Source organism: Lissotriton helveticus, chromosome 1_1 (genome assembly GCF_964261635.1).
Source record: "Lissotriton helveticus chromosome 1_1, aLisHel1.1, whole genome shotgun sequence".
Lineage (NCBI taxonomy): Eukaryota > Metazoa > Chordata > Amphibia > Caudata > Salamandridae > Lissotriton > Lissotriton helveticus.
The window spans coordinates 327637794-327658639 of NC_136057.1; the positions used below are offsets into that span (position 1 = coordinate 327637794).

Genomic DNA, 20846 nt, shown 5'->3' on the forward strand with positions numbered 1-20846 from the left:
TTATTTTTTAATAGTACATTAATTTCTTTACTTATTTCCAATTTTTCACTCTCCCACTTTCTTCACTTCATTTTTTTCATTTATATCCTTCTTTTCTCTTTAGAGTGTCTTTCTGTGATCTTGTTACTTTCCTATTTCTTTTATGTGGTCTTCCTTGAAGATAGCATTGTAGCCAATACTTTAACATATTCTTTGATTGGGCTGTATGCCCATTACGTATGTTTGATGGCTTTCTCGTCACTGTAAATTTTCTGCTCCTAATTCAATGGCTTCCCCCTATTTGTGTGTTTGTCTCACCCCTGGAGTATTGCTGATTTACCGTGTTCTTGACAAGATGAACTGTAGTCCTGCACTGCTAAAATTCGAGAACGATTTTTTTCTTCTAAATTTCTTTATGGAGGTTTTATAACATGCTGAAAACTAACATACCATACATTTGTCTATATTAAATTTGTAACGTCGTACCGGACAATCAAGACATGTACTAGCCATGAGTTTATTGTATAATGGTTTTAAGTCTTTCCAGGGTGACGGACTACACATATCAAGTAGGAGAAGATCATGTAGGTGCGCAAGCAATGCCTAAGGCGCCTGCTTAAGGTTCCTGGATGTGATATTCCAACCCGCCCCTCCAAATGTTGTTGTGTTTCTGGGAACATCCCCTGCTTCATACATCAGAATCTCCACAATTCGACACAGGTCCAATCGATGCTTACATCCCTGAGCCCTGGGAGGCTCGAGACGAGTCTCCTCCAGTGGTGGGCGATGTCTCTCTGACCCAATGTGAGACACAATCGAAAAAATTTGCAAACGCTGTTATTAGGCTGGTCTTCAGCTTCGGGGGTTTGGGAGGGGGCCTCATGGCATAGATAGTCATATTTTGGTGTGCTATGGTTGCGAATAGCCAATGTCATGTGAACATGGTACTGATGATCGTGAGTTTTTTTCGGCAGCTTTTCTTTGCATCGCAACGTTGTTAATATTTGTAATCCAGGGCATTAGGGTATTGAGTAACCCAGATGCCTTGGGTTAAGTGCATTGCATGCACGTGACCGCATGTTACCTCTATGCATGGTGTGAAATTGAATTTTAACTGGTGTTGTTAACTGAAGCCTGGGCACTAGGTGAGTGAGTAGTATACCCGCTGCCCGGGATATTTGGCATGTGCACGTGGTAGCATGTGGGGACGCTGGGTGACCCGGGAAAACGAAGAGCAGATTCCCCGGGTGATTTATTTCCTGGGGCTCGGTTTGTGTTCAGGCCTAGACGCAGCGGGCAACAGATGCTGCTTTTAACTCACTAAGCGGGATATGGATGATGGAGGATTTGAATACGCAAGCGGCCATGGGCTAGCGGCAAGAGGGGGATTTGGGGTAAGTGAATACGATAGCGAGCCTGTGGTAGACTTCATACCCGATGGACAGGCCGTGATTTATAATCTACGGGTTACCGCAGAAAGCTAAGACAATGGAGTGGGAGCATGGTTTGGTGGTTTTTGCGATCCACCGCGCACCGCCAACATATCTTATCAGGTGCGTCGGGGAGGCTGACGAGGTAAGGACGAAAAATGGAGGTGCGTGGTGGAGGGGACAATCATGAGCTTAGCCACGGATACGTTTGAGGAATGTGTCCTTGGATAATTCATAGATTACTAGAGTGTCATTTTGTTGTTTATCCTGCAACATTCTCGCACTGGAGGTCCGCGAGCGATTCTGGGGCCTAGAGTAGAATTTATTTAAAGGATTCTGCCCTGTTCTTATAAATGAGATTAAAGCTGGTTTTTAGGTCTCGCCTAGGCAGCGCACTTGCGCTGCATGGGGGGACCTTTAGCCGTCGCTCTGGACATTTTTAGGCACTGCACTTGTGCTTGTGGCGGCATCTCCCTTGCGGGAGCACGAGTGCAGTGTTTGAAAATGAGCACAAGGCGCTCGCGCTTCACTCTCTTTCGCCACTTTGTGCCCTCTCACTCCCTGTCCGGCTCTATGCCACAGCACCCTGCTTGCTCCCTGTCTCTACTCTCTGCCCCGCCCCTGCTCTCATCCCGTGCTTCTGGTGCCTACGCTATCTAAAACTGCAAAGTATAAAATAAATATCTGTGCTCACCACACCTCTCCTCCCTTGCAAGCGGCAGTCCTCTCTTTGCTTTCAGTGGCTCTCTGTCCTTTCACTGCCTCCCCTCCCCACAACCAAGGTAGTTCCAGCACTTGTTTCCTTCTCTTCCCCCAATCGCACACCACCCAACCCCCCCATCCCTTCCACACATGTCCCATGCCTATGTATCCCTCACTCCCTTCTTCCCTTTCCGGTCCTCTTTCCTGTCTCTTCCTATCTTTATGATAAACATTGTCCATAGCTGTGTAGATGTGCCCTTTCTTCGTGACCACGCCTAGCACCCCAAGATGCCACCTCTGCAAAATGCACACGTCTCGTTCACAACAATCCAGTGACTGTTGTCTCCATAAAGTGAATACTAAGAAAGTGTGACAAATCAGTGCTCTCTGTGCCCCTTACTCACATGTACAAAGCAGATTATTTATATATTAACATACGGATGTGTACTATAAACATGCTATGTTGCACACAGTAGGTACATGCATACACGTACACATAGCAGAATCAGGTATATAGAAACATACAATTGTGTATAGTGAGCATGGTGTTATCTTGAACACATTACGGACATTACATGCATGCTTTGCAGGATCTATTGTAAATAAATATACACATTTGTTCAGTGAGCGTGATCACCAGTATAGTTGGACACATTACATATATGTTCGCCCACTTCACGATTGTATATAGAGCATATCATTCTGTGTGGGTGCATAAACAAATACATACGGACAGAGCAGCAAACAGACTCAGTTGTTCAAATTCTGAACATATATATACACACATACACACAGTATCTGCTGTGCATAGTGGAGGCTAGTTTACAGAACATACTCTTTTTACACAATAACATGAAAAGGTGTGCACTTCCATAAGTATGAATCTGGCCAGAGGTGCACAATGCACCTCTGGCCAGATGAGAGAGAGGATGTGGTCTGACGGCTAGACTGCTGACTTTGGAGCTAGGTAACCATGGTTCAAGCCTCGGGCTCAACTCCACATCCTGTGATTCTGGGCAAATCACGTAATCTCCCCGTGCCTACGAACAAAATGAATGTGTCCTTGTGTAACGTAACCGGTGCTCATGTAAGGCGCTCCAGTACCTTCGGGTCGAGCTCCTGCTATATAAAATCTGCAAATAAAATGCACTGCACACAACAAAGACATATATGCATCACTGCACGACCCTGTCTGCACTTCTTTTCCCATGTCAGTGGGTGGGAAGTGCATGCCCTGTCTGCACTTCATTTCACCTGGGCAGAACCAAGTCATATTTATGCTTCTTTTTCAGAAGTCACTGGATGAGCACTGAAAGGCCCTGCCTGACCTCTCTGCGCCTCTTTCCCCGGTCACATGGTGGGCAGTGCCAGGCTCTTGCTGAATTTATTTTCCCCTTTCATTGAATGGGTAACACCAAGTCCTGTGTCCACTTCTTTACCTAGTGCCGCGCCATGTCTGCCACCTCCCCACCTGTATCTGGTGGACATTGTAGCGGTTTATTTGTGTCATGCCGACTCTCACCTTTCTACGGTGATAGGCCCTCAGTCTGTGCCTCCCCAGCTGCCTCTCACTGGGCAGTGCGAGGGCATTTAAAGCTATGGCACGTTATCATCACACGTCACTGCCAGCCCTACTCTGTAAGTGCGAGCCCTGCGCAAAGAGCACCAAGGTTCTCTTCACACTCCTAGCCCGGTCATCTGTTTTGTGGAAAAAAAAGTCTACCTGACCAATTTAAAGCTGATGATTCTAACAATAATGTTATGCAAGGTTGCAATTAATGGTTTACTACCGTAAAGCCAGCATAGTAAAAATGCTGGATGGACAAAATGCTGTTCCTTTTTTTTAGGTCTCGCATACGCAAAGCGCATGCGCTGCATAGGAGGACCTTTAGCCGCGCTCTGCTCTTTTTGGAAGCACATACTCGTGCTTGTGGTGGCATCCACCTTGCGGGAGCGAGCAAAGGCGTGCCACAAACACGAGTGCAGTGCTTGAAAATGAGCGTGAGGAGCTCGCTCCACTCTTTTTTTACCTCTTTGTGCACTCTCACTCCTTGTCCGGCTCTATGTCACAGAACCCTGCTTCCTCCCTGTCTCGACTCTTTGCCCCGCTCTCACCCCATGCTTCCGGTGCCTCTGCCTTTCCAGCTCTATGCCACAGCACCCTGCTCGCTGTCTCTAATCTCTGCCCCCGCCCCTGCTCTCACCCCGTGCTTCTGGTGCCCTCTGCCTGTCCGGCTCTATGCCACAGCACCCTACTCGCTGTCTCTACTCTCCGCCTCCCTTCCCCACCCTCCCACTCTCACCGGGTGTTTCCAGGACCTTCTGCCTGCTTAGCTCTATGCCACAGCACCCTGCTTCTACTCTCTGTGCCACCCCACTCTCACTTTTTAATTATGTTTTATATTATAGTACGTGAAAGTTTTAACACATTTACTAGAACTTTCACATACAATAATATAAAACATAACTAAAAACTTAAAAGATCCGAAGGCGAGACCTTTTGGCTATGCCAATGCTTGTTTCTCTTCCGGTCTATGTTTGCGGGAGTCTTGTTGTGGGAAGCTGGGGGACAGAGCGAGGTCCGGTTCCCCCTTGAGCAATCGGACCATCACAGCATGGGTTCGTATGTGACATACAGACTGGCTGTGGTTGCGGCTTATTTTTCTGAATATGTTGGGTCGATAATTTTAGGCCTGGTCAATTTCTTTACTTACAGATGATAGGAAAAATCCCAAAGATAAAAATAAGAGGGTATGTTGTAATCTAACAGTTTTTGCTGATAAATCTTGATAAATTCAGCACCACTTAGTGAACGGGTCGAAATGTTTGCTGGGCCTGGCATTCTGTTTTCTCTGTTCTAGTCGGACTTTGGGCTAAAGAAAAGGTGCATTACAGGCTTCGAAGTGGGCGCAACCATCGGCAGAATTCACGAGCCGTTGTCCTCCAAGGGCAGTGGTTTATTTCTCTGTGGCATTTCCAGGGTAAATGTAACCCGTCCCCCATTCATTTTAGCCTTGGATGGCTGGGATATCCTGTTGCCCATGCGACTGGATAGGGAATTGTACATTAACTCAATGGCAGAAGAGACTATGTTCCTATCGCACATACTTATGCTTCAGGGTCGGTCCATTGCTCTTCATCAGTCTGAGCATACAGTGAGATGGTGTTTCCTCTGTCCTCACCATGGGGGAAGCTGAGAGGCAGGGGATTCTACCTGCTGCATTATGTGACACAACATTGATCAGAGGCTTAGGTAGTGTATTTGCGACCCAAACCGCAGAATTTATGAGTTAAAATTATCACCTAAAACAATTACAGCTGTTGTGGCCAAACAGCCCCTTTGTTTGAATGCATCCTAACATGCACACGTGCATCACACTGCTCTGTGGCTGAAAATTCAACACAAACACCACGAGTTGTAAATGTATTGTTGGAGGTCGAGCTGAATTTCAGTGCATGTGTGTGTAGACCCACCATGGCTGGATTCAGTTGGGTGATCTGTATCCTCCTTAATTATCGGGACAGTCTGGCCTTTCTCTGACCTACGGGGTGCAGCCCAATTTGGCTACTCCATCCTCTTAGCCCATTAAATTGGGCTAAGGGGATGGAGTAGCCAAAATGCATTGGGGGGTTTGAAGCAACTGCCATCGCTTTCTTGACCCTCGAGGCGGTAGTTTGATCCAGGCCTCAGACTATACAATTTGGCTCAAGCGAAATTAGCTCACGGAGGCCAGGTTCAAAGTAGGTTTGATCTGCTGGGGATGCCACCACATGCTAATTATATTTACATTTCCACCAATTGACCTGTGTCGGCACAACTTGTCGCCCACTTTGGTCAGCACTATATTTGCAGAAAGGCGCACAGAGGGTCTGAAGTTCCCCACAACAGGAAGTGACATCACGAAAGGTGACTTGCACTCAGTTGCAGTTTATAGTTATCGAGCTCCCGGTAAAATAAATGGGGGGATGCTGTCCACCCACGTGGTACCCCGACTCGAGCCCTAAGTTAGTTTAGCAATGGGGAGAGGGTATGACTTAATGGCTGGGGTGGCCGGCTTGGAAGTTGGTGGAGCAGAGTAGAGTCTGGCGCGAGGCTCAAACATTCTGTGGTTCTGGGCCAATCCCGTAATCTCCCCGTGCCTAAGGATGAATATTTCCATCTGTAATGCACCTGGTGGTCACATGAAGCCTTCTGATACTTTCAGGTGGGGGTCACGCTATGTATAACACTGCAAAATAATGGTGTTGTGGGGTGGCCAGTACTATTGGCTTTGTCAGTGATTATCAGTTGCATACGATAAATAAGCAACATCTATGGCTTCCTTGTATATAATATCGAAAATGCTCCAGTTCTGACATGATGAGACTGTGAAAGAACTATAACGAGTGTTGTTGAAGTTGCATTAACCCCTTCCATGCTGGTGACGAACCCCAGCCGTCACGCTCCATGGTGCTCGAGTGCTGATGACGGCTGGGGTTCGTCACGGCCCGCCCTGTTCGGGCAGCGGCCGCACACGGCGGGAATCGCGGCCGCACGGAAGGGGTTAAAGGCAGCAGAGAGTTGTGCTGCTGCAGAGTTAAGATTTGTGTTTTCACTCTGAGGGTGACTGCAAAAATGGAGAGCGGCCCGTCTCATCACCTGCTTTTCTGAATTTTCATTTGTTTTACAGACACTAGATTAATGTTTTTGCAGGAAAAGTTAAGGCCCCTTTTCAATGTCCATATTAATTTAATACCAGGTCTAAGACTCGAGTAACCCAGCAGACTTTAAACTCCACTCCATCCACTTTTGCATGCGGATACTGCTCCTCTGCATGCACCTCTTGTCTCGATGCCATACTCACACCTATCTGGTCCCCCCACACACACTTTATTCTGTTCATCTTACCCCTGTTATTCACTCCCTGCTCCCTTTCCACGTGTCCTAGGTGAGGAGTTTCCATTGTGATGCACCGCCATTCTTTTGCTCTGTGCCCAGCAGGATATTCTGCCTTTCACAGGGGCAGGGCGCACTTCCCAGGCAAGGGCACTTTAATTAACTTTCTAATCACTGTCATCGACATCCAGATGCAGCCATTAGGCCCACAGAGACAGGACTGCAGGGCAGAGTGATAAAAAAAGAAGAAATGTAATCTCTCGGGGGTGGGTGGGGGAGGCCCTGGGCCTTGGAACTCTGGAGTCCTTAAAGGCGCGAGGCCCCAAGGCTGCCAGCAGGCGCGGGGGCCCTGGGCAGCTGCCCATGCTGCCCATGCCTAGCACCGGCCCTGCGTGGACGGGTCCCACATGACCTTCTTCGAGAGCCATGTGTTTCACCTTTATGAACATAAGGGGTTAGCTAATTTTCTCTGTAGGGGGGACAGCAGCATCAAAGGGCATAGATTCAGGTATGGCCCATTAAAAACTTCCTTGCTCGAAGATGCCACTAAACTCCTAACAAGACTCTATTGCTTCCGTTCATGGCGCTAAATTCATGTCCAGTTACATAGTGTACTCTGTGAGAATGATCTCTGTGGTGGATATTTTAATGCCCTCAAACATATTCTTAGTGATGGCTGGCAAAGTTCAAGTTCAAAGATGCAAAGTATTGGTGCGAATTCTAAAGTTGTTTTTTCACTTTTTAAGCGCTGTATGACAAGTGCAGAAGCAGCAATATTGTCCCCAATAAAACAGCTGAAGCACGAGAAGCAGCCTTATGTGGGGCACTCGCATAATCTAGATTTGTGTCCGGCGTGAGAAACAAACACAGTTGGTCTCCTTGACTCACACGCAGATAGTGATATCAGGGGCGACAATCTCAGCTGCAAACCTTTGCAGCATTGTAAGGTATTTGCAAATCTGTGGGATTATGTTCTTACGTATCTCTACAATCTGTGTAGCACGAAAGTCACATGTTGGAGTCCAGGGGTCAACTTTTTCTCCAAAAGCAAAGGTGTGATTTGAATTCAATTTCTTGCTGCGCAATTATGAAAAGTGTATCTGGCACAGTAAACTGTGTTTCATTCACAATAGAATATAAACGCCTCCAGTAGATGGCAGCACATATCTAGTATTATTTATGGTGATTAAGGTTCGACATACCTTTGAGGGGCAGTGCAGGCTAGGTGTTCACAAATCTCTGGGCGCGCTACGACCTGAGGCGGTATACCTTGTCATCACACGCGGGTTTGTTGCTTTTCTGTTGGATCTCGGATAAACTGGGCCTGCCACTTGTCCTTTAGTGCTCTCTGATGGGCAAACAGTTTACGCGGCATGGTACTCTGCAGTAATCAGCGTGTGCATTAAAATGCATATTTGGTGAGTTAATACACATGGCACGAGGCCTGCTGTATAATCCGCAACCTCTAGTTAACCTCACTTCGGTGTGCTCAGACTTCCTCTACCACCAATGGATGCGGCACCACAAGATGGGAATACCACCCTTCCATGGCTGTGGGGTACCCTCCGTTTAATTGATAGGACCTTAGTCGGTGTGTTGCAGGCTATAGGAGGGGGGTTTGGTTCAATATGGCAAGCAAATAAAATGGAATATATCTGTGTTCTGCACAGCAATCAGGATGGGCACTGAACATCTTTTTCCTTATTTGCTGTCGATGGCAGGAAGGTGCACTATGATAGGATGGCAGCTGCATGACTGCAAAAAGATGGATCAAAAATCGGTGCAGGGTATGGCGTGCTGCCGGCACCGAGCACGGCGAGTACACTCGAAAGAACATCGAGGTGCCAGCATACATGGGCGAAAAGCTCTCAGGTCACATATGTTTTTTTTTGTTTGTATGGGTAAGGCAACCTGAATTTTCCTTTAGCAGGTAGGTATTTTTCAGGCCTCCATGCACATGAATACATTTATCGTTAGTAAATGCCTGTTATTTCATAGACCCCTTGGGCCCGAATCGTGGTCGGTGTCGGGTACGCTGAGGTGGGTGTCTGTCACTGGCACCTCATAGCCAGCGCAGGGATTGTACCTGAGCCCAAGGCAATGCCGGCCTGTAATAGCCAGGCGCCCCCGCAAATGGCTGAGGGGGCCCCAGTCTGCCACTTTTGGCTTTACCTGCATAGCATATTGCATGGCACTCCTTGTTGAGTCCCTATCATTCTTCTAATATTGACTTCTATGGGCAGGGCACTCATTGTTGAGTCCTCATCGTTCCTCTAATGTTGACTTCTATGGGCAGGGCTCTAGTCAAATAATTGTTGTGGATCTCATGCAGAGTGTGGTTTATGCCAACAATATTCAGGTACCATCGAGCGAGGGGCATGACCACAGGAGCTGGATCCTAACTCCACACGGTCAGTCATAATCTGATCCGGATAACCAATACGGAGTGATATTTGCCGGATAGAGTGCATCTGTCTAACAAAGGACTCAAACTGTTCATACAAACCATTCTAGGGCTTATCGCAGTGGGGTCAGGTGGTCAAGTTTTAGGTGGGGGTGAGGGCGAGAGCGCCATTGATCTCCTTTCCCTGTGTCGGTGTCTCAGGCAAGAAAAATGGTGTGGACTCCTTTTTGGCATGGACTGCCTGACCCTGGAACAGGGCGAGCATTCAATGGGCACTCCGGGCTGGCGGGAGGGGGGACTGACCTTTTGGTGGTCCTGGTCTCTCCTGCCCTACCTGAGATGCCGGAGTGTGTGGTAAGAAACTTTGGGGGGTATCCAGTGTTCAGGAAACCTCGGTGGGTGCCAAGGCGTTAAGCGGTGCCCTGGCAATAGTGCCTCTGGGATGGAGGACTGGAAAGTTACTGCTGCTAAAACAGTGCAAGTGGGGCCTACTGGCACAGCGAGCACAGGGGGATTCATGACTGAAGTGCGTGTCTTGATATCCTGATGACTAAGGCCATGTCTGGAATGGAAATACAAGGTTGTATGACTTTACAACGCGGGCTTTTACCCCGCGTGCCATTACGCTGCTGTTTTTACAACGCAAGTCGTTACAACGACTTGCGCTGTAAGCGCCGGATAGTGGAATAGTTTAATTTTCTATTCCAACTCCAGCCCACATTACAGTAGGGAAGGTGTTGGAATAGAAAATTAAACTATTCCTTTTCCAACAGCGCCCTCCAGCGCAAGTCGTTGAAACGACTTGCGTTGTAAAAGCAGCGTCGTAATGGCAGCACATGGTAATGCCCGTGTTGTGATGGCTACTCACCGGAATACAATCTTTTGCAAAAATGTATTCTTTGGAATAGCCTACCTCTTTCGGGTTAACATTTCTGTGCTTCTGTTTACCTATGCCTGTATAAAATGATCAAGTGTTTTGTCAATGAACAAATTAAAGAATATTTTAAGGTGTAATAAAGGACTACTCCCTGATGACCAACTATCTGCCTGATGCCTCTCTGTGGGCCAGGATGATGGGGAGGGAAAGGATGTTATCTCATGGGGGCGATTCGCAGGTTGTATGCACACTATGACCAGCTCCACCTGCACCTAGATGTGTGAAGCCCTCAGTTGCATCTCGGGGGAGGTCTGTTTTCTCTTTCCTTTAGGGGAGGGGGACCCGGAATTAAGGATAGTGGGGACTCTCCCAGCCAGCGTTGTTGGACTTTGGCCCTTAGGGCAGGTTCACCCCTAGACTTTTTGCGTGAAATGGTGACCTGGCAATGGTGATTTTAGGGATTCTGCGCCCTTTCACTGTGTCCCAGTGGAAAGTGCGTGCGCACTCTGAGTGCATGTGCTGAGCTAGGCCTGCCCGCCCATAGGAATGCATGGGGAATGTATGTGTCCCTGGTAGTTCCTGATGCGTGGGGTGTACAGGCTTGAGTCTGGTATGTGTGAACTCGTGAGAGTGAATGCTGCGAGATGGTGTATGCAGCATGTATGTGTCTAGTAGGGAAGCGCCATTTCTAGACATGGCTGTACGTGTGCTGTGAGGGTGCTGGCGTGTGATTGGCTGGAGCTGGCTGGCATGCCAGGCTCCAGGAAGTCTGGATGGGTCTGCCCGGTGGTGAGTGGGAGATTAGCATGAGTGATGTGTGGGAGGAGTGTACCTGTGTCCTGGATGGGCTGGGTTTTGCCCCACACAATGCTGGCTCCGCCCCCCTGTGGTGTGTCTAATGACCCAAGCCCTGCCAGTGAATAGAGAGGGTGGTTGAGGTAAACAGAGTACTCAAGAACCAGCTGCGACTGGTTCCGCCCCCACTCTGCACCCTCAGACAAAGGAATGCACTGTATAAAAATGGGGCTGTGTCCCCACTGAAGTTGTTCTCTTCCAGGATCCTGAGGGGGCTGTGGCTGCTGCTGCTGGGCCAGAGGACCGCCACTTGGGGTGTCTCCCTGCCTGGAGACCCAGTGAGCTGGCTCTGGGCCCAGCCTTGCTCCCCCCTGCCTGCCTAGGCAGCTCTGGTGCTGGTCCCTGGGCTTTTGAGTCCCCCAGCGCCTGGAAGAGCTTGCATTTTCCTCCTAGCGCTTGGGAGCGCTTGATTTCGGCCCCCAGCGCTTAATAGCGCTTTGCTTATATTTCTAGCGCTAGGAGCGCTTTCTTTAGCCCCTAAGCGCTTGGGAGCGCTTTGTGTCCAGCCGGTGCCCACCCGGCATCTGCCCGCCTGATTTGGCCGATTTGCGGCGTTTCGCGAGTGCCTACCTCGCTCCCTATTTAATTTCGAAACCGGAGCCCACCCGGCATTGCCCCATCCTTGGATGCTTCGTTCTTTTTCGAGGGAGCCCGCCTGCCTGCCTAAAACGGGCCGCCGCGCTGCCCGCGACGACCCGGAAGTACTGGGACCGGCAACCAATCGCTGCGCGGCCCGGGAGAGGCGAACCGGAAGTCCCGCCCCCGGAGCCGAGCAGCGAGGAGAAGGACTGCCGGCCGTGTCCCTGAGACGCCTGGCGAGGAAGAGGAGACGCATCCGGCCCAGCGAGACCCGGTGAGTGCGTGGGCGTTCCTCTGTGTGACCCGAGCGGCCCCAGTTGGCAGAGGGCCGCTCCCCCGACGCCCGCATTTCTTGTTGTGTGGAGCCCCGAGTGGCTCTCCAGTTGTTCTGGGGTCCCCCGAGAGGGCCCCCCCCTGGCCACCTTAGCGACGAGCCCTGAGAGGCTAAGGGCATTACCTGTTCTCGAGTCCCCCGTGAGGGACTCCAACGTGGCATATTGATTTAGGAGCACGAGGCTCCTGGGGGCTATTTGTTCATTGAGAGCCCGGCGAGGCTCATTGCCACAGTCATTTCTGCTTCAGGAGCCCAGGGAGGCTCAAGGGGGCATTTATTAATTTTGAGTCCCCAGAGGGGGGACTCCAATGTTGGTGCAAGTCCTTTGCCTAGAGCCCTGAGAGGCTCAGGGGGGGGGGCATTTTGGTTGGTTAAAATCCCCAGAGGCTATTAAGGGTCTCATTCCTTTCTAGGGCCCAGAGGGGCTCAGGGGACAGTCAGTTGGCCAGAGTCAGCAAGGTTTCCACATTGGCCCCATTGTTGTTCTTGAGCCCTGGCAGGCTCAAACATTGTTGCGCCAGTTGCCCAGCACTTTGTGGGCAACTGCTACGTTTAGGCTCCTGGACATTGGACACAGGGCGTCCTAGCCCCAACAAGGCCAGAGGGCCAGGGACAGTCACAGGTGGTGACTTACATGAGTTTGGCGCAATTGTACTTTCTATGCACCTCTGAATGTATTGTTTATGCGTCATGTGCCTTTACACCTCTGAATGAATGTTATGCATTGCATCATGTGTTTTCCTCTTACACCCCTACAGGTATTGTGATACATAGGTGGTTGTTTTCTCCCTAGTGCAGGTGGTGCTAGTGAGGTCCTGTTACCAGTAGTTACTGGTTGTGTGCTATTTTGTGCTAAAGTAAATTTATATTTTACCTTCTAAGTGCTATTTCTAAAAGTGTTACTTCTGATTCCTGACAGTGGTCCAGGTGGCCCTGTCTTGTAAATATCCCCCTGTAAATTCTGCCCGTGCCTCTGGCACATTGTAAAGTGTGTGTTTTATCTAATGTGTTTTGGTGTAATACAAAGGCTATTTTTATATAACCTTGTGTGGAGTTTCCTTTGTGGTGGGCCTTTGGTTGTTGTTGCTGGGGTGCGTGCGCAAATACTTAACTTACATTGCCTCCAAGTTTAGCCTTGCTGCTCGCGCCACGTTACCTAGAGGGTGAGTAGGGGTTATCTTGGCGTGTAACTCCCTTGCCCTGACTTGGGGGTGGTGGTCTCTGACTGACTTTGGCGAAAGCCCTGGCCGGCCGGGGATCCCATTTCCAACATTGGCGGCAAGCGGTGGGATAAGGATTTGTGTTTGCCTTGTACCACAGTAGTAACTGGCCACACCACAAAACTCTGCATTTTAGATGACCACATTTTAGGGGATTGTTTTTTGGAAGTTTCATATTTTCTTCTCCTGAAGGTATCATTGTGCAATTGTGTCAGTACATTTGTCCCCTACCCTGCGCCCAGAGTCGGTACCTGTGTCACTTGTGGTCAGGTTGAGGAATCAGGGGTGGTAGAAACTGCCTTACCAGTCCGAGGGGAGGGTTGTGTGTGGATGAATGGTGTGTGGCACTAGGCAAGTGAGTGTGAGTTCTCTGGGGTAGAGAGCTTGCTGATACCTTTGTGAATTTTGTACTCCTGTGTTAGCTCAGACCCCTAGGTTCCCTGTGTGCTCTCTTCTCTAGAACGTCTGCCAAGATGGAGCTTGTCTTTGATTTCAGTGATCTAGATACCTACAGTACGTGGGAGCTGGTAAGGTTCTGTGACGAGAGAGACCTAGGGAGGGGTGAGTCAAACTGGTACGACCTTAGGGACCGCCTGGTCAGATGGCAGGAGGGTCACTGGGATCGTGAGCGTAGTGAGGAAAGGGTCTGGGCCCCACACCAGGAGGGTGGTGGGTCTGTGGGGAGCCCTGAAGATTCAGAAGAGGAGGAAGAAGATGACAGCACCTGGACGCCAGTAGAGAGTAGAGACCCCATAGATAGGGAGTCCCTTGCTGGGTCCAGCGTAGGAGGCAGCGCCTCATCCCTTTCCCTGTCCCCAAAGGAGCTGGAAGATAGGAGGAGAGAAAGGGAGCACCAGCTGGCTTTAGAAAAGCTCAGACTAGAGCATGCCCAGGCTATGGCACAGCTGGGCGTTAGAAGGCAACAGCTAGAGACCGAGAGGGTCTTAGCGCAGGAAAGGATAGAGGAGGCTGAGAGGGCCTCCACCAGAGGCAAAGTAGCTCTGGAGGATAGACTATCCCCTGCGCGCAGTTTTAATTTTCTGGATTCCCCGGGGAGGGCTGAGTCCAGTGGTGGCAGCTATTTAGACTTCAGTGCAGGAAGTCCCCTACCCCGTGCCCAACGTATGATCCCTTGTTCCCTTGAGGAGGAGAACAGGTTGAAGTTCAGGAACCTTAGGAAACCACCCCACCAGGAGTGGAAGTATTTTGTGGATGACTGTTCTGATGCAATGTGGGATTGGCTGGGCGCTAGCTCGGATGATGAGAAAGACGAAGTACTGAATATGTTTCTCAAGGAGCAGTTGCTCAGTGTTGTTTGTCCAGAGTTGCGCCAGCACCTGTTGAAGTCTGACTCCCTTAGTCCTTGGGCGCTTGCTGAGGAAGCAGAGCGCTGGGAGAGTGATAAAGGTTCTCTAGGGTCATTAGGGAGTGACTCCAAAAGTAGTGGTTCAGGTATCTTCCAGCCCAGCGTGGTGGAAGAGGCTCAGTGTAGCCCAGCTAGGTCCCAGGATAGCGAGGAGGGTGTAGGGGCTCACTGCCTGGCTCAGTGGAGCAGGAGTGAGGGGGAGACCGAGGTTCCCCAGACGCCCGAAGCCCTGCCTCAGGACTTGGATGGTTTCTGTAGGGAACACCAGGTTGGGGACCTAGGCTGTCCTGTTAGCCCATTTGAGGAGGATCTCCTAGTGAGTAGAGGACCTGGAGTGTCTGTAACCAGAGCTCCTGTGGTTCTAGAGTCTGGCAGTACCGCTCCGGTAGGGAGGGTACAGGAGTCCAGCGTGAGGAGTGATTGGGGGATGAGTTTCCCAGTGGATGCACCAGTGGACCAGGGACTAGCCAGTTGGGTTAGATCTTCTTGGGGGGACCCGGGTGGCGCCACTTCTGGTCTGGGGGATCGTCACGCACTGTCAGGTGTACAGAGGGCGGGAGATCTGCGCCAGACAGACAGTCACACAACATATGTCTCATTTGTTAGCCTCAGGGGGATGGAGTGTAAGTCCCCAGAAGTCCTGGAGTGCCAGGCAATTGTTCCACCGAAGGTTGTAGACCAGAGGTTGGAAGGCCAGGTTCAGGATCAGCCTGACCTGAAGGGTAGGACGACTGTAACTAGTGTCCTGACCGGTTCTTCTTCCAGAGGAACTTCTCCAGGTGGGAGAGGGTAGACCTCTGGAAGGGGGTGCAGAGGGTGGGAGAGCCCACCTCTGACCCCGGTGCAACCTGAGTGGATAAGCCCTGGGTTGGAATGGCGTTCTAGGTGTACCCCTCGCCGGAGGAGGAGGAACCCTAGAAGAAGAGGTAAGGGGAGGAGAGCCTTCCCTGAGACTCCTGGTCCGCCTGAGGTTGTAGACCCTAGGCTGGAGTACCAGTGGCAGTCTAGTCCTGTCTGGCAGACAGGAAGAGTGGAGAATGGCTCCTATGTGCCAGGGGTTACTACCCCCCGCTCTGCGAATTGGCATGGACCAGTGGCACCTGGGTGGCCCAGGGCCTGGTTCTGGCCGCGGACAACTTGGGAGTACCAGTGGGGTAGCCCAGTTGGTCCAGACAGTGTGTTGAGAAGGAATCGCATGGGTTCACCGTGGCGTAGAACAGGAGGGTGTCCCTGCAGTTGCGGGCCCGCGTCCGTGTTCTATCGCCCCAAGCAGGGAAGTCCATCACGGTGGTGATTGTTCTACCCTGCGTTTTGGCTGGAAGGGGGTTGTGTTGGACTTTGGCCCTTAGGGCAGGTTCACCCCTAGACTTTTTGCGTGAAATGGTGACCTGGCAATGGTGATTTTAGGGATTCTGCGCCTTTTCACTGTGTCCCAGTGGAAAGTGCGTGCGCACTCTGAGTGCATGTGCTGAGCTAGGCCTGCCCGCCCATAGGAATGCATGGGGAATGTATGTGTCCCTGGTAGTTCCTGATGCGTGGGGTGTACAGGCTTGAGTCTGGTATGTGTGAACTCGTGAGAGTGAATGCTGCGAGATGGTGTATGCAGCATGTATGTGTCTAGTAGGGAAGCGCCATTTCTAGACATGGCTGTACGTGTGCTGTGAGGGTGCTGGCGTGTGATTGGCTGGAGCTGGCTGGCATGCCAGGCTCCAGGAAGTCTGGATGGGTCTGCCCGGTGGTGAGTGGGAGATTAGCATGAGTGATGTGTGGGAGGAGTGTACCTGTGTCCTGGATGGGCTGGGTTTTCCCCCACACAATGCTGGCTCCACCCCCCTGTGGTGTGTCTAATGACCCAGCCCTGCCAGTGAATAGAGAGGGTGGTTGAGGTAAACAGAGTACTCAAGAACCAGCTGCGACTGGTTCCGCCCCCACTCTGCACCCTCAGACAAAGGAATGCACTGTATAAAAATGGGGCTGTGTCCCCACTGAAGTTGTTCTCTTCCAGGATCCTGAGGGGGCTGTGGCTGCTGCTGCTGGGCCAGAGGACCGCCACTTGGGGTGTCTCCCTGCCTGGAGACCCAGTGAGCTGGCTCTGGGCCCAGCCTTGCTCCCCCCTGCCTGCCTAGGCAGCTCTGGTGCTGGTCCCTGGGCTTTTGAGTCCCCCAGCGCCTGGAAGAGCTTGCATTTTCCTCCTAGCGCTTGGGAGCGCTTGATTTCGGCCCCCAGCGCTTAATAGCGCTTTGCTTATATTTCTAGCGCTAGGAGCGCTTTCTTTAGCCCCTAAGCGCTTGGGAGCGCTTTGTGTCCAGCCGGTGCCCACCCGGCATCTGCCCGCCTGATTTGGCCGATTTGCGGCGCATCGCGAGTGCCTACCTCGCTCCCTATTTAATTTCGAAACCGGAGCCCACCCGGCATTGCCCCATCCTTGGATGCTTCGTTCTTTTTTGAGGGAGCCCGCCTGCCTGCCTAAAACGGGCCGCCGCGCTGCCCGCGACGACCCGGAAGTACTGGGACCGGCAACCAATCGCTGCGCGGCCCGGGAGAGGCGAACCGGAAGTCCCGCCCCCGGAGCCGAGCAGCGAGGAGAAGGACTGCCGGCCGTGTCCCTGAGACGCCTGGCGAGGAAGAGGAGACGCATCCGGCCCAGCGAGACCCGGTGAGTGCGTGGGCGTTCCTCTGTGTGACCCGAGCGGCCCCAGTTGGCAGAGGGCCGCTCCCCCGACGCCCGCATTTCTTGTTGTGTGGAGCCCCGAGTGGCTCTCCAGCTGTTCTGGGGTCCCCCGAGAGGGGCCCCCCCTGGCCACCTTAGCGACGAGCCCTGAGAGGCTCAGGGCATTACCTGTTCTCGAGTCCCCCGTGAGGGACTCCAACGTGGCATATTGATTTAGGAGCCCGAGGCTCCTGGGGGCCATTTGTTCATTGAGAGCCCGGCGAGGCTCATTGCCACAGTCATTTCTGCTTCAGGAGCCCAGGGAGGCTCAAGGGGGCATTTATTAATTTCGAGTCCCCAGAGGGGGGACTCCAACGTTGGTGCAAGTCCTTTGCCTAGAGCCCTGAGAGGCTCAGGGGGGGGGGGGGCATTTTGGTTGGTTAAAATCCCCAGAGGCTATTGAGGGTCTCATTCCTTTCTAGGGCCCAGAGGGGCTCAGGGGACAGTCAGTTGGCCAGAGTCAGCAAGGTTCCCACATTGGCCCCATTGTTGTTCTTGAGCCCTGGCAGGCTCAAACATTGTTGCGCCAGTTGCCCAGCACTTTGTGGGCAACTGCTACGTTTAGGCTCCTGGACATTGGACACAGGGCGTCCTAGCCCCAACAAGGCCAGAGGGCCAGGGACAGTCACAGGTGGTGACTTACATGAGTTTGGCGCAATTGTACTTTCTATGCACCTCTGAATGTATTGTTTATGCGTCATGTGCCTTTACACCTCTGAATGAATGTTATGCATTGCATCATGTGTTTTCCTCTTACACCCCTACAGGTATTGTGATACATAGGTGGTTGTTTTCTCCCTAGTGCAGGTGGTGCTAGTGAGGTCCTGTTACCAGTAGTTACTGGTTGTGTGCTATTTTGTGCTAAAGTAAATTTATATTTTACCTTCTAAGTGCTATTTCTAAAAGTGTTACTTCTGATTCCTGACAGTGGTCCAGGTGGCCCTGTCTTGTAAATATCCCCCTGTAAATTCTGCCCGTGCCTCTGGCACATTGTAAAGTGTGTGTTTTATCTAATGTGTTTTGGTGTAATACAAAGGCTATTTTTATATAACCTTGTGTGGAGTTTCCTTTGTGGTGGGCCTTTGGTTGTTGTTGCTGGGGTGCGTGCGCAAATACTTAACTTACATCGCCTCCAAGTTTAGCCTTGCTGCTCGCGCCACGTTACCTAGAGGGTGAGTAGGGGTTATCTTGGCGTGTAACTCCCTTGCCCTGACTTGGGGGTGGTGGTCTCTGACTGACTTTGGCGAAAGCCCTGGCCGGCCGGGGATCCCATTTCCAACAAGCGTCATTCAAGGGTGCAAGTGGCGGGACAGACTGGGAAACCCTCTTTGTCTTTTCCAACAGCTCCAGAGATGGCAGACTAGTGGCAATGTACCCACCCACCCACCCCTAAGACTAAGGACAGGATTGGCGGTGCCCCGGGCAAGAAAAATGGTGTGGACTCTTTTTTGGCATGGACTGTCGGACCCTGGAACAGGGCGATAATTCAATGGGGTCTCCGGGCTGGTGGGAGGGGGGACTGACCTGCTGGTGGTCCTGGACTCTCCTGCCCTACCTGAGATTCCTGTGCGTGTGATAAGAAACTTTGGGGGTATCCAGTGTTCAGGAACCCCGGTGGGGCCAAGGCGTTAAGCGGTGCCCTGGTGATAGTGCCTCTGGGATGGACGACTGGAAAGTTGCTGCTGATAAAACAGTGCAAGTTGGGGCCTGCTGGCACAGCGAGCACAGGGGGATTCATGACCGAAGTGTGTGTCTTGTTTCTTGATGACTAAGGCCATGTCTGGAACGGCTCTGTCATTCGGTAATAATATTAATGAGTATGCACAGAATGCGTGAGACTTCTTGAACACTATGGCCCAGACTTACTATGATTCTGTACTCCGCCACAACAGAAAATGCTAGAGATCTGCAAAGACATGCAAGGGCCAACATTGTAAATAAAAGTGACATATCACAGCACCTTGCACCTCGTTGCATCACACTGTGATGGGCAGGTGTTACATGGGTGAAGCTAAGGATTCCAGTGCATCCACCCATGCATAAAGACGCAAACCCAGATTTACTAAGGGCAGTAAATCGGGGTTTGCGCAAAAATGGTGCACTTTCACGAGAAAGATATATCTTTATTTTTCTTTCCTACTTCCTCTTTGCACGTATGCTGCATTCTGAAGAAGCACACATAGACCGAGGAATATGCCTCTAAGGCATGGGTACTTACAAACTTTCTCTCGGGGGCCAAATTTACAGTGTGGTTTGTGCCCGAGAGCCGCACCGGTGGGGGCGGAGTCAGTGGGGGAGGGGGCGGGGCTAGAGCAACAAAAAAAACTGTGACCATGAGGTTGAACACAGGTCCCTGCAGCACACGCCTTCGTCTACTGAGCTACCAGACCCCGCATACACATCTCTCTCTCTCTCTCTGTCTCCCTCCCTCTATCTCTCTCTCTCTCTGCCTCCCTCCCTCCATCCCTCTATCTCCCTCTCTCCCTCATGGTCTCCCTCTGTCTCAATCACTCTGACTTTCTCAGGCCTCTCACTCCCTCTCTCTCCCTCATTGGGACTGTCTCACTCCCTCTCCCTCTCTCTCGCTCCTTCCCTCTCCCTCCCCTTCCTTCTCCCTCCCCTTCCTTCTCCCTCCCCTTCCTACTCCCTCCCCTTCCTTCTCCTTCCCCTTCCTTCTCCCTCCCTCTTCCTCCCTCTCCTTCCCTCCCTAACACTCACTCCCCTTCCCTTCCCCTCACTTCCCTTCTCCCTATTCCCCCTCTCCCTCCCTCACTTCCCTTCCCTCACCCTCACTTCCTTGCCATCCCTCTCTCCCTCACTCCCCTTCCCTCCCTCCCCTTCCCTCTCTCCCTCACTCCCCTTCCCTCACTCCCCTTCCCTCTCTCCCTCCCTCCCCTCCCCTTCACTCCCTTACTCACCCCTTCCCTCCCTCACTCACCCCCTTCCCTCACTCACCCCCTTCCCTCACTCCCTCCTGTCCCTTCCCTCACTCCCCTTCCCTCACTCCCTTCCCTTACTTCCTCACTCCCCTTCCCTCACTCCCTTACCTTACTCCCTCACTCTCCTTCCCTCCCACCCCTCCCCTCACCCCCTTCCCTCCCACCCCTCCCTCACCCCCTCCCCTCACCTCCTCCCTCACCCCCTCCCCTGACTCCCCTTCCCTCACTCCCCTTCCCTCACTCCCCTTCCCTCACTCACTCCCTTCCCTCACTCACTCCCTTCCCTCACTCAGTCTCTTCCCTCACTCCCTCCCTTCCCTCACTTACTCCCTCACTCACTCCCTGACTCCCTCACTCACTCCCTCCCTTCCCCTTCCCTCCCCTTCCCTCACTCCCCTTCTCTCACTCCCTCCCTTATCCCCTCCCTCACTCCCCCTTCCCTCACTAGCTTACCTCACTCCCCTTTCCTGACTCAGTCTCCCTCACTGCGTCACCCTCCTCCCTCTGTCGCCCTCCTTCCTCTGTCTGTGTCCCTTTCTCTGTCTCCATTTCTCTGTTTCCCTTTCCTCCCTCCC

General features: G+C 51.7%; 1 protein-coding gene and 1 long non-coding RNA gene across 4 annotated transcripts in view; one reads left to right on the forward strand and one right to left on the reverse strand.

The window, feature by feature from the left end:
- Nucleotides 1-20846, reverse strand: part of LOC144804246 (uncharacterized) — a 467319-nt gene that overhangs the window by 300139 nt on the left and 146334 nt on the right. The window lies entirely within an intron of this gene.
- The window catches only part of LOC144804085 (estradiol 17 beta-dehydrogenase 5-like), a 182601-nt gene that overhangs the window by 522 nt on the left and 161233 nt on the right, over nt 1-20846 (forward strand). The gene's annotated exons all lie outside the window — the stretch shown is intronic.